The following is a 12,942-nucleotide window of genomic DNA, read 5'->3' as shown; positions in this document are numbered from 1 at the left end:
TACGTCCACCATTTCCTCCTCCTTCTTGTATTACATAGTGGCCTGATTCCTTACAGCTTTTCCCTGAACTAGGAGGTTACGCTAATAGAACTTCCTCCTGGAGTTATCAAATAGTCCCTTGTTCAAGCTGAAAATGTCTTCCTTTAATGTCTCATTTTTCTTTTTCTTAAGAGTTTTTCAGTATGAAAGCCCTTTGGAAAAAATCCATTTGGCTTCTAGGCATATGGATTCATTGTCTTATCACATATCCAGGCAATCAAAAGTCTTTCCATCTCATCAGTCAGTCCATCATGTTTTCTCACTGCTGATTACATTTGTCTAATGTTGCAAGCTGTTTGACGGCTCTATGAAAGAGTTTTGTGGGGCTTTCTTTTTTCAACTAGAAAGGTCCTTCAAAGCAGGAATAAAAAAAAATCAGCTACTATAAATGTGGTGAGGTGAGTCATTTATATATTGTTACTATCTCTTATCATACAATACACAAAATTTAGCTATTGGAATATTATTCACAAAATCACAAATGCGTTGAGGTCAAGGGATATATTTTATTCCTCTTTATACTCCCTTATTATCTAGTACCATGCCATGAACTCAGCAAAAGCTCGTTAAACATTTATTTGAATTAAATAATTTCTGAAAGGGAAATCCATTAGTGTTTCTCTTCCTAAAATGTTGTTACTATTTTATTCCATGAGAAAGACCCAACAGAGCTTCTAAAATATGATTAAGATTTCTCTACCAAGATATGTTTTTTCAGGGAAATCACAGCAAAAGTAACACATTTTTTATGCTGGCCATTAAAATATCATTTGGTGGTAGCTTTCCCCTCTCAAGTTAATAGTCCTTAGCAAAGAAGCCATCCTATAGAAAATACAGGCATTGCCCTCAGAGCAGAAACATAAATAGCTATAATTTGTTCTCTCCCATTTTTCAAATATAGTACCATCTGCTTTATCCCTTAGCCCTGGAGAACCATTTTTAGAATTATTTCCCCACGATCCAGTCTCCATCCTACTCTTGCCCTGGAGATATTCCCATGCTTATCAGCACACCAGGTTACAATAACCATTACTGTTCACAAAAGTATTCATTACCACATAGAAGTTTGAGCAAAGTTATGGGAACCAAATTCTTCCACACCAGGATTCTACAATGTAGCCACAGATGGCAGACATCATTTGGGACTCAGCTATCTTTCACATACAAACTTTTGCCAGAATTACAAAATTATGCTGGTACTTAGAAGCCCATTCCAATTGCCTCCTCATCTGGCATGAATTTTGAGGCCCCAGGTTACTATGCCACACCTCATCAATTCATGATGCCTCTATCCTCTGCTTTATGGAGCATGAAGTTGGAGAATTGCATGAGACAGCTGGTGCTAGACTTCCATTCGGGGGGTTCTCACATTGTACAGTTTTACTCATGGGTTCAAATGAACCCATATCTTAGACTCTTGTTAAAATGGTCAAGGGAACATAAGAAAACAGGCCCACACATACCATCAAAATAAGATGTGGATGAAACTTCCAACAAATTGTAGTGTGGAAACAGCCTAGAGACAAACTTCGATAGGCAGGGCTGTTATCTGGTTGTCAGGCAGAGTTACCCATTTGCATTTTCAATGCCAAGTAACTTCCAGTTCTGTTCTCTATTTGAGAACCTCAATATACTTGACCCAAATTTTCAAGTTTTAGAATTTTAACTGAACAGCATTTTAACGATGCCAAGAAACCATGGAAAATATGCTCTTTAGTTGAAGGGACCATTCAAATATTTTCTTTGGCCTTCAGAATCTACCCGTGCTTTGTATTAACAATGGCAAGTGGTGGCACATGCTTTGAAGAAAAATCACATAGGATAAGGAGCTACAGATTGAAATCGCCATGATCTATTAACTATGGGAGTCAGGGACTCTTTTGATGATGAGGTAAAATTCGAGCTCAGACCTAAATGAAGTCAAGGAGTAAATAGTGTAAGAATTTGCAGGAAGGACATTCAGATAGAGATAACCTGACTGCAAAGACCTTTAGATGATAACATGTTTGAGGGAGACCAAGAACGTCATGTTGTTGGAGTTGAGTGACTGGAGAGTCACAGGAAAAACTCCAGAGAAATAGCCAGGAAACAGGTCATGGAAGGCCTTGTAGGCCATAGCAAAGATATTTAATTTTATTCTGAGATGAGGGAGTCATTGGAAGTTTGAGATAGTAAAAGGTTAAGACAAAAAGGAATCAAGGATACTATGAATACAAAACTAAACACTACAACAGAAACGTGAACATCCTAAATAGCCAAAGGAAAAAAAGAAAAACAAAGAAGACACATCAAAAAGAGAAGGAAACATAGTAAATATGGTGCCTACAGAAATTGCAACATAAGATGACATACTTGGCACGAAATATAACAGTCATATCAATAAACATTAATGAGCTTAACTCATCTATTAAAATAATTCTAAAACCTATCCATTAATGAAAACCCAAACTCTATGCTGTATATAAGAGACATATCTAAAATGCTATAATTCAAAAAGGCTAAAAATAAAGGAATGCACAGACTTACCAGCCAAACAGAGGCAAAAAGAAAGCAGGAATTGAAATCCAAATATCAGACAAAATAGAATTCAAGCCAAATACATAAAGTGAGGCCAGGACATTTTATAATGCTAAAACCATATTTCACAATGAAAAGAAAATATAACAAAACCCAGTAGCATTCGTATACAAAAGCAATAGCCAGTTAAAAGACATAATGAACGAGAAAATCTTATATCTTATTTATAATAGCAACAAAAAAGATAAAATATTTAGGAATCAACATAACAATAAATGATAAAAATCTATATGAAGAAAACTATATCCTGAAAGACACAAAAGTATATTGGAGCAAGTGGAAAGATAACACTTTTTCTTATTTAAGATGCTTCAGCATAATCAAGATCTCACTTTTTACTATGCTAACATAAATTTAATGTAACCCAATGAAAATATCGACAAGTTTTATTATCAAGTTAGATATACTGAGACTAAAGTTCATATAAAAAAATAAATACATATGTATACCAAATCATCGTGTTGCATTCTTTAAATATCTTATCATTTTATTTATCAATTATACCTCAATAAAGCTAAAAAGAAAAGAAAAAATAAATACGCAAAGACAGGAAGGAAGAGTAAATAGGAAAAGCTATGGGTGAGGGGAGGAGTCTGATCCTCTGAATATCGATTCTATGAAGCCTCTGTAATTAAAATGGTGCAGTACTGGCTTATGATGAGACAAAGGCCAATGGAATAGAAGCCCATAGAAATCTAGTATATTATAAAGGTGGTATCTCAAATCACTGGGGAAAAGATAATCTTTTTAATAAATGATGTTGGGACAACTGGATAACTGTTTTAAAAAAAAAAAATCCATTCCTCACGTCATATAGAAGAAGAAACTCAAAATGAGTAAGAATTATAAATGTAAAAAATAAAATTTTACTAGTACTAGAAGAAAATATGGGTGAGTTCCTCCATAATTTGGATTTAGGGAAATGTTTATAACATTGACTAAAAAATCCAGGTGTGAAAAACAAGAGAATGATAAATTGACTATATATGACAAGGAACACCATAAGTTATGTAAAAATACAAAGGACAAAGAGAAAGTATTTGCAGTGTATATCACAGAAAAACGGCCAACATCTCTAATATACAAAAAACCTTTAACACTTGAAGAAAAAATAAATACTAATAATCTCACAGAAAAATGACACGAAGTGGCAATTTACAAAAGGATATAAACATGAGCCTTGAACATATGTATAGATATTCAGCTTCACTCACATTATGATAAATGCAAGTTAAAACTCACTGAAATTCTATTTCACTCATCAGATTGACAAAACTCCAAAAGCCTGACAATGTTCCTATCGCTGAGGAAAAGCAGACAGTTTCATACATTGCTGGTAGGAATGCAAAGTCCTTATTGAGAGGAATTCAGCACAAGCTAATAAACTACATATGCATCTATCCTTCAACCCAGCAACCTCACTTCTAGGAGTTTATCCGGAAGATACACCCTCAACAGCACAAAAATACATATACACAAAGCTACTAACTGCAGTATTATTTTTAGGAAACTACCTAAATGTCTAAGCATAGGAGATTGATTGAAAAATCCATGGTGTATATATTCAATGGAGTATTACACAGCTGCAAACAAAGAATGAGGAAGATCTCTATGAACTGATGTGGAGTGATCTCTGGGAGATATTGTTAAATAAAAAAGGCAAATTGCAAAAGAGCTTACATGCTACCTTGTGTAAAAGAAAAAAGAGGAAATAAGAACATATGTACATTTACTTATCTTAAAAAAAAAAATCACAGAGCAAGAACCGGTCAGGAAACAGTAATGTTGGTGACCTACATGGGGTAGGTGGAATGAGGTGGAAGGAATACAGGAGGCAGTGACACTTTTACAGAAAGATGATTACATGTTTCTGCATAGTTTTGATTTTTAGAAGTATGTTAATGTTCTACATATTCAAAACCATAATTAAATTAAGACGGGAAGGAGGAAAACTTAAGACTGAAAGCAAATTGAAAACAAATGAACCCAAATGTATTCCAAATAAATAATATAATCATGCTAAAGGGGAGAGGGAAAAAGAACCAATTCAATTAATTTGTGAACAGAGTATTTGATCAATATACTCTTAGCCTTGCATAGGATTTCAAGTGCATATGGAACATTTTACCAAAATAGACCTCATTCTGGCCATAAAGCAAATCTTAACAAATTTCAAAGGATTGAAATCATAGAGAATATGTTCTCAGACTACAATGGCTATAAGCTAGAAGTAATTAATAGAAAGATAACCAGAAAACATTTCCCCAAATCTGAAAACTAACCAATACACTACTACATAACCCATGGAGCAAAGAAGAAATCATAATAGAAGTTTAGAAAATATTTTGAACTGAATGATAATGAATATAGCATATCAAAATTTGTGGGATATAGCTAAACCCACACTTAGAGGGAAATTATAACCTTGAGTGCATATACTAGAAAAGAAGAAAGGCTAAAAATCAATTGTCTAAGTATCTTTCTCAAGGAGGTAAGGGGGGAGAAAAAGGAAGTGAAACCCAAAAAATGTAAATAGAAGAAAGTTAGTGAAATTTTTTAAAAAGTACAGTAGACAGAAGTAAAAGATCCAAAAGGTGGTACTTTAGGAAAAACTAACAAAACTGGTAAACTCCTGGGAAGGCTAATCATGAAAAAAAAAGAGAGAAGAAACAAACAACCAATAATATGAAGGGAGTTAAAGGAATATCATTGAGAATTCAACTGAGAAAAAAATCATTGGACAATATTCTGAACAACTTTAATCAATTAAAAAATTTAGATGATATGGATACATTCCTATAAAAATAAACCTATCAATTGACATAAGAAGAAACAGAAAATCTGAATAGCTTTGTATCTATTAAAGCAATTGAATTCATTATTTAAAACATTCCCACAAGAAAATTCAGGGACTATTTGGCTTCATTGGTGATTTCTTCTAAAATCTATAGAAAAAATAACACTGATCTTACGCAAATTGTTCTGAAAGATAGGAAACAATTTCCAATTTATTTTATGAGGACAGCAGAGGCTTGATACAAAACAAGATGAACACCTTGCACGAAATGAAAGAAATAAACAAACAAAAGAATATCATTTGAGTTCTGATTCAAGATGGCAACATAGAGGCTTCAGAACTCACCTCCTTCCATTGACACACTGAATGTACAGCTACGCATGGACCAATTCACTCCGAAAGAAACCCGGATGCTAGCTGAGTGACTCCTACAAATCAGGCAAAAGAAGAAATACTCATATCACCCACATCAAAATGGATAGGAAAGACTGAGACATACTCTCATCATAAATGCCACCCCCAGCACAGCACTATACAATTCAGAGATAACTCCCAACTGAGAAGCGAAGAGTTTGGACACCACATTTAGTGCCCCAAAAACACCTAGCTCTGAAAGCCAACAGAGCTTGTCCACAAAATCCACAAAACTATAGCAAACAAACAGTTCTTAAGGGGCTGGCAAGGACTTTCTGTGGCTATCCCCAACAGCTCAGTACAGAGGGAGAGCAGGAAAAAAGGCCTATCTTCCAGTCTTTTCCTGAAAGAGGCCTATTTGCATACTTTAAAGCTGCTGCCTGAGGGTCAGACTTCTAATTTAACATGCATCTAGTTGCTGACTAAGATCCTTCCTGGAGACAGAGGAAGCCAGCTTCACCTTCTCACTCAAGTCTACTCCAAATAGTCAATATCTCCCTGGAAGGAGCTTATACAGACATCTGATGCCCCAGGTGTTGTAGCTGTCACTCAAGGGATAGACTGCTAGATTGCCCGGTTCTGATAGCCAATGAGTCCAACAGGACTGTAGCAAACAAAGAAAAAATGGCTACTTAGCTATCCTCCCAAAGCTCAGCACACAGAGAGAAGACAAAACACCTATCTTCCAGACCTTTTCCTGAAAAAGCCCTATTTGCCTATAATCATATGCCACGTAACATTGTTTTAGTCAATAATGAACTGAATATATGACAGTGGTCCCATAGATTAGTAGCATATAGCTTAGGTATGTAGTAGGCTATAACCTCTGTTTGTGTAAGTACACTCTATGATGTTTGCACAATGGCAAAATCACCTAACAATGCATTTCTCAGAATGTGTCCCTGTCTGTTAAGTGACACACGACTGTACTTTAAAAGCTGCTGCCTGAGGGTCAGGCTTCTAATTTAGCACTCATCTATAGCTGACTGTGATCCTCTCCAGATAACAGGGAAGTCTGAGGACACTTCCACTGATTTTTCTCTTGCCTGATCCAAGTTGCTAGTATCACCCTGGAAGAAGTATGTACGCGTATCTGGTGCCCCAGCTTTTGTAGTGCTGTCCAAGGGACGGGCTCTGGATTGTCTGGCTCTGATAGCCAAAGGGGTTTGCATTCCTGATTCCTACAGGGCTGTAGCAGTATGGTACACTCCTACAGGATTGTAACTGTATTTGCTACAGTTATTAACTGTAGCAGTTATTAATGGGTGTAGGAGCAACCCCAATAGCTATACAATGGGACCCAGTGAAGAGGGAACAGGCAAAAAACCCCCTTATATCCCTATTTATCCCTTGACGTGCTCTAACTACATATTTTCCCAGCTGCTGCCTGATGGTCTAGCTTCCAAACAGCCTGCATCTAGGTGCTGACTGTGATCTTCCCCCTTTTTTTTCCTTAAAGATGGGCCCTGAGCTACCATCTGTTCTCAGTCTTCCACCTTTTTTTTCTCTTCTCCCCAAAGCCCCCCAGTACATAGTTGTATATTCCAGTTGTAGGTCCTTTCAGTTGAGCTATGTGGGATGCTGCCTCAGCATTGCTTAACGAGCGGTGCTAGGTCCATGTCCAGGATCCAAACTGGTAAAACCCTGGGTTGCTGAAGTGGAGCACATGAACCCAACCATTCAGCCATGGGGTCAACCCCCTGATCCTCCCTTTGGGGACATGTATGGGTCTTGGCACAACCTCGACTAGTGGAAGCCGTGAAGAACAAAGAAGGTGGCTTGGACAATCACAGAGCTTTGAGAGACAACCAGAAACACCAACCAGGCTGATTGATGATTCATCTCTTACACGAGACCACTCTGTCAAGACTAGGAGAAGTGGCTGTTTTACTTAACATGCAGAAATAAACACAGAGTCAAGGAAAATGAAGAAACAAAGGAATATGTTCCAAACAAAAGAACAAGATAAAACTCCACAAATAGATCTTAATAAAATGGAGATAAATGATTTGTCTGATAATGAGTTCAAACACTGAGCATAAAGGTTCTCATTGAGGTCAGAAAATAATGAACAAAAGGAGAATTTCAACAAAGAGATAAAAAATATAAGAAAGTACTAAACAGAAATCACAGAGCTGAAGAATACAATAACTGAAACGAAAAATACAATAGAGGGGTTCAACAGCAGTCTAGATCAAGTGAAAGAGAGGATCAGTGAACCTGAAGACAGAGCAATTTAATTCATCCCATCAGAGCAGCAAAAAGAAAAAAAATGAAAAAGAGTGAAGACAGTATAAGGGACTTACGGGAAACCATTAAGCAGAACAATATACACATTGTAGGGTCCCAGAAGGAGAAGAGAGAAAGGGGCAGAAAGCTTATTAAAAGAAATAATGGCTGATAACTTTACTAAACTGAGGAAAGAAACAACCAAATCCAGGAAGCCCAGAGCATTCCAAATAAGATGAATCTAAAGAGACCCACAATGAAGCACATTATGACTAAATTATCAAAAGTTAAAGACAAGGAAAGAATCTTAAAATCAGCAAGATAAAAAAATACTTGCTACATAGAAGGGAACCCCCATCAGACAATCAGGAGACTTTTTCATCACAAACTTTGAAGGCTAGAAGGGCATGGCATGATATATTCAAACTGCTGAAAGAAAAAACTCCCAACTAGGAATATTATGTCTGACAAAGTTGTCCATTAGAATGGAAGGAGAGATAAGAAGTTTTCCAAACAAGCAAAAGCTGAAGGAGTTCATCATCACTAGATTGACCTTACAAAAACTGTTAAAGAGAATTGCAAAAGAGTGCTAACTACTTACAGGAAAATATATGAAACTATAAATCTCACTTGTAAAGGTAAATATAGTTAAATTCAGAATACTCCGAAGTTGTAATGGTGGTGGGTGAATGACTTATAACTCTAGTATGAAGGTTAAAAGACAAAAGTATTAAAAATAACTGTAACTACAATAATTTGTTAATAGATACACCAGGTAAAAGATAAATTGTGACATCAAAAACATTAAATGTGTGTGGAAAGAATAAATTGGAGAGTTTTAGTATACACTTGAAGTTAAGTTGTTATCAGCTTAAAGTAGAATGTTACAAATATGGTAGTCCATATCTATCAATAGTTACTTTAAATGTAAATGAACTAAATTCTCCCATTGAAAGAAGAAAGTGGGTGAATGGATGATAAAAACAAGATCCATTTGTATGCTGTTACAAGAGACTCACTTCAGTTTTAAGAGTACACACAGACTGAAAGTGAAAGGATGGAAAAAGATACTGAATGGAAATAGAAACAAAAAAAATTTCAAGAGATCTATATTTATATCAGACAAAATGGACTTTCAGCCAAAGACTATAGGAGACAAAGATGATCATTATATAATAATAAAGTGGTCAATCTGACAACAGAATATAACACTTGTAAATATTTATGCACCCAGCATAGGAACACCTAAATATAGAAAGCAAATATTAACAGACCTGAAGGCAGAAACAGACAGTAATACAATAATAGTAGAGGACTGCAATACTCCACTTTCAACAATGGATAGGTCATCCAGGCAGAAAATCAATAAGAAAACATTGTCCTTAAACCACACCTAGATAAGATGGACTTAGCAGACATTTACAGAATATTCCACCCAACACAGTAGAATACAGATTCTTCTCAAGTGAGCATGGAACATTCTCCAGGATACATCATATATTAGGCCACTAAAGTCTTAGTAAATTTAAGAAGACTGAAGTCATAGCAAGCATCTTTTCTGATCACAATGGTATGAAACTAGAAATCAATTACAAGAAGAAAACAGGAAAAAACACAAATATGTGGAGATTAAACAACATGCTACTGAACCACCAATGGGTCAAAGAAAAAAATCACAAGAGAAATCAAAAATATTTTGAGAAAGTTGAAAATGGAAATAAAATACACCAAAATTTATGGAGTGCAGCAAAAGTAGGTCTAAGTTCATAGTGATAAAAAATTATGTTAAGATAAAAGGAAAGATCTCAAGCAACCTAACTTTACACCTCAAGGAACTAGAAAAAGAAGAACTAAACTCAAAGTTAGCAGAAGGAAGGAAATAACAAAAACCATAGTGGAAATAAATGAAACAGAATAAAAAGACAACAGAAAAGATGAAAATAGGAACTGTTTTTTGAAAACATAAATAAAATAGATAGACCTTTAGCTGTTTTTACCAAGAAAAAAAGAGAGAGGACTCAAAATTAGAAATGAAGAGGAGATATTACAGCCAATGCTACACAAATACAAATAATTATAAGAGACTACTATGAACAATTATACTCCCACATTTTGCACAACCTAGAAGAGTTGGATTAATTCACAGAAACATATAGCCTACCAAGACTCAGTCACGAAGAAATAAAAAATCTGAACAGATGTATTACTAGTAAGAAGATTGAATCAGTAATAAAAAACCTACCAACAAACAAAAGTCCAGTACCAGATGGCTTCCAAACACTTAAAGAAGAATTAATACCAATCCTTCCTAAATTCTTCCAAAAAAATAGAGGAGGGAATGCTTTAAAACTCATTTTACAAGGCCAGCATTATCCTGATCCCCAAACTAGACAAGAACACTACAAGAAAGGAAAATTGCAGGCCAATGTCCCTGATGAACATAAACACAAAAATTCTCAACAAAATATTAGCAAATTGAATTAATCAATACATTAAAAGGATCATATGCCATGATTAAGTGGGATTTATTCCAGGGATGCAAGGATGGTTCAACATCCACAAATCTATCAATGGGATACACTACATTAGCAAAATGAAGGATAAAAATCATATGATCATTTCAATAGATGCAGAAAAAGCATTTGACAAAATTTAACATCCATTCATGACAAACGCTCTCAACAAACTGGGTAAGAGGAAACATACCTCAACAAAATAAAAGCCTTACATGACAAGCCCACAGCTAACATCATACTAATGGTGAAAAGTTGAATACTCTAAAAGCTTTTAGCTTTTTCTCTAAGATCAGGAGCAAGACAAGGATGCCCACTATTGCCAACTACATTCAACGTAGTATTGGAAGTCCTAGCCAGAGCATTAGGAAAGAAAAAGAAATAAAAGTCATCCAAATCAGAGAGAAATAAGTAAAATTGTCTCTATTTGTAGATGACGTGATTTTATATATAGAAAATCCTAAAGACTCCACTAAAAACCTGTCAGAATTAACAAACTCAGTAAAGTTGCAGGATACAAAATAAATTTACAAAAATCAGTTGTAATTCTATCCACTAACAATGCACTATCAGAAAGAGAAATTAAGAAGACCATCCCACATATAATGGTATTAAATAATAGATCACTTGGAGTAAATTTAACCACAGAGGTGAAAGATCTGTACACTGAAAACTATAAGATATTGATTCAAAAATTGAATATGATGCAAATAAATGAAAAGATATCCCGTGTTCATGGATTGGAAGAACTGCTCGATTAATTGTTTGATTGTTGAAATGTCCATACTTCCCAAAGCGATCTACATGTTCAGTACAATACCTATCAAAATTCCAGTGGCATTTTTCACAGAAATAGAAAAAATAATTCTAAAATTTTTACGGAACCACAATAGACCCCAAATGGCCAAAGCAATCTTGAGCAAGAATAACAGTTGGGGGCATTACACTTCCAGATTTCAAACCATGTTATAAAGCTATAGTAATAAAATCAGTATAGTATTAGCATAAAAAAAGGCACATAGATCAATGGAACAGAACAGTGCCCAGAAATAAACCTATGCATATATGGTCAATTAGTTTGTGATAAAAGAGCCAAGAATATACAATGGGGAAAGGATAGTCTCTTCCATAAATGGTGTTGGGAAAACTGGACAGCCACATGCAAAAGAATGAAACTTGCCTCCTATCTTACACCGTATACAAAAATCAACTCCAAATGGATTAAAGACTTGAATGTGAATCCTGAAACCATAAAACTCCTAGCAGATAATGTAGGTGGTAACATCAACATCAGTCTTGGCAATGACTTTTTGCATTTGATACTAAAAGCAAAGGCAATAAAAGCAAAAATAAACAAGTAGGACCACATCAAACTAAAAAGCTTTGTCTAGCAAAGAAAAGCAACAAAATGAAAGGCAACCTATAGAATAGGAGAAAATATTTGCAAATAATATATCCAATTAGGGGTTAATATCCAAAATATATAAAGAACTTATACAACTAAATACCAAAAAATAAGACAAAATTGGGCAGGGGATCTGAATAAACATTTGTTCTTAGAAGCCAACAGGTACGTGAAAAGGTGCTCCACATTACTATTCATCAGGGACGTGCAAATTAAAATCACAATGAGATATCAACTCACACCTGCCAGAACAGCTAGTACCAAAATGACAAGAAATAACAAATGTTTTGAGGCTGTGGAGAAAGGAGAACCTTTGTACACTATTGGTGGGAAGGTAAATTGGTGTAGTCATTATGAAAAATAGTATGGATCTTCCTCAAAAAATTAAAAATAGACTACCATATGATCCAGCAATCTCGCTTCTGAGTATACATTCAAAGGAAATGAAACCAGGATATCAGAGATATCTGGTTCCTGGCAGCATTATTCACAATAGCCAAGATATAGAAACAACCTAATTGTCCATCAACAGATGAATGGATAAAGAAGATGTGGCATATATATGCAATGGACTATTTAGCCATGAGAAAAAAGGAAACCCTGCCATTTGTGACAACATAAGTAGACCTTGAGTGCATTACGCTAAATGAAATAAGCCAGAGAAATATCAATGCTGCATGGTATCACTTATATGTGGAATCTAACACAAAAAATCAAACTCATAGAAACTGAGAGTAGAAAAGTGATTGCCAGGAACTTGAGGGGCACTGTAGGGGAATAGGGAGAGGTTGGTAAAAGAGTACAAACTTTCAGCTGTTAGATGAATATCTCATATGTCTAATGAGAATCTAATGTATAACACAGTGACTGTAATTGATAACACTGTATTGTATAATTGAAAACACTAAAAGAGTAGAACTTAAATGTCGCAACTAGAAAAAAGATGAGGTGATTGGTGTGTTAATTAA

The 12,942-nt window shown here is 35.1% G+C and overlaps 1 protein-coding gene across 15 annotated transcripts in view; it reads right to left on the bottom strand.

The window, feature by feature from the left end:
• Positions 1-12,942, bottom strand: part of ATP10B (ATPase phospholipid transporting 10B (putative)) — a 286,689-nt gene that overhangs the window by 212,649 nt on the left and 61,098 nt on the right. For 7 of the 15 annotated variants that reach the window (XM_070569113.1, XM_070569119.1, XM_008517152.2 and 4 more), the window contains one exon: positions 5,759-5,841. The exons of the other annotated variants lie outside the window; for them this stretch is intronic. The gene's annotated coding sequence lies outside the window, so the exon portion shown is untranslated. The remainder of the gene's footprint in view (positions 1-5,758; positions 5,842-12,942) is intronic. 15 annotated transcript variants of the gene reach the window in all.

This window comes from Equus przewalskii, chromosome 13, assembly GCF_037783145.1.
Source record: "Equus przewalskii isolate Varuska chromosome 13, EquPr2, whole genome shotgun sequence".
NCBI lineage: Eukaryota > Metazoa > Chordata > Mammalia > Perissodactyla > Equidae > Equus > Equus przewalskii.
The sequence above is the reverse complement of the archived record's forward strand: the minus strand, read 5'-3'. Positions and strand labels throughout refer to the sequence as shown.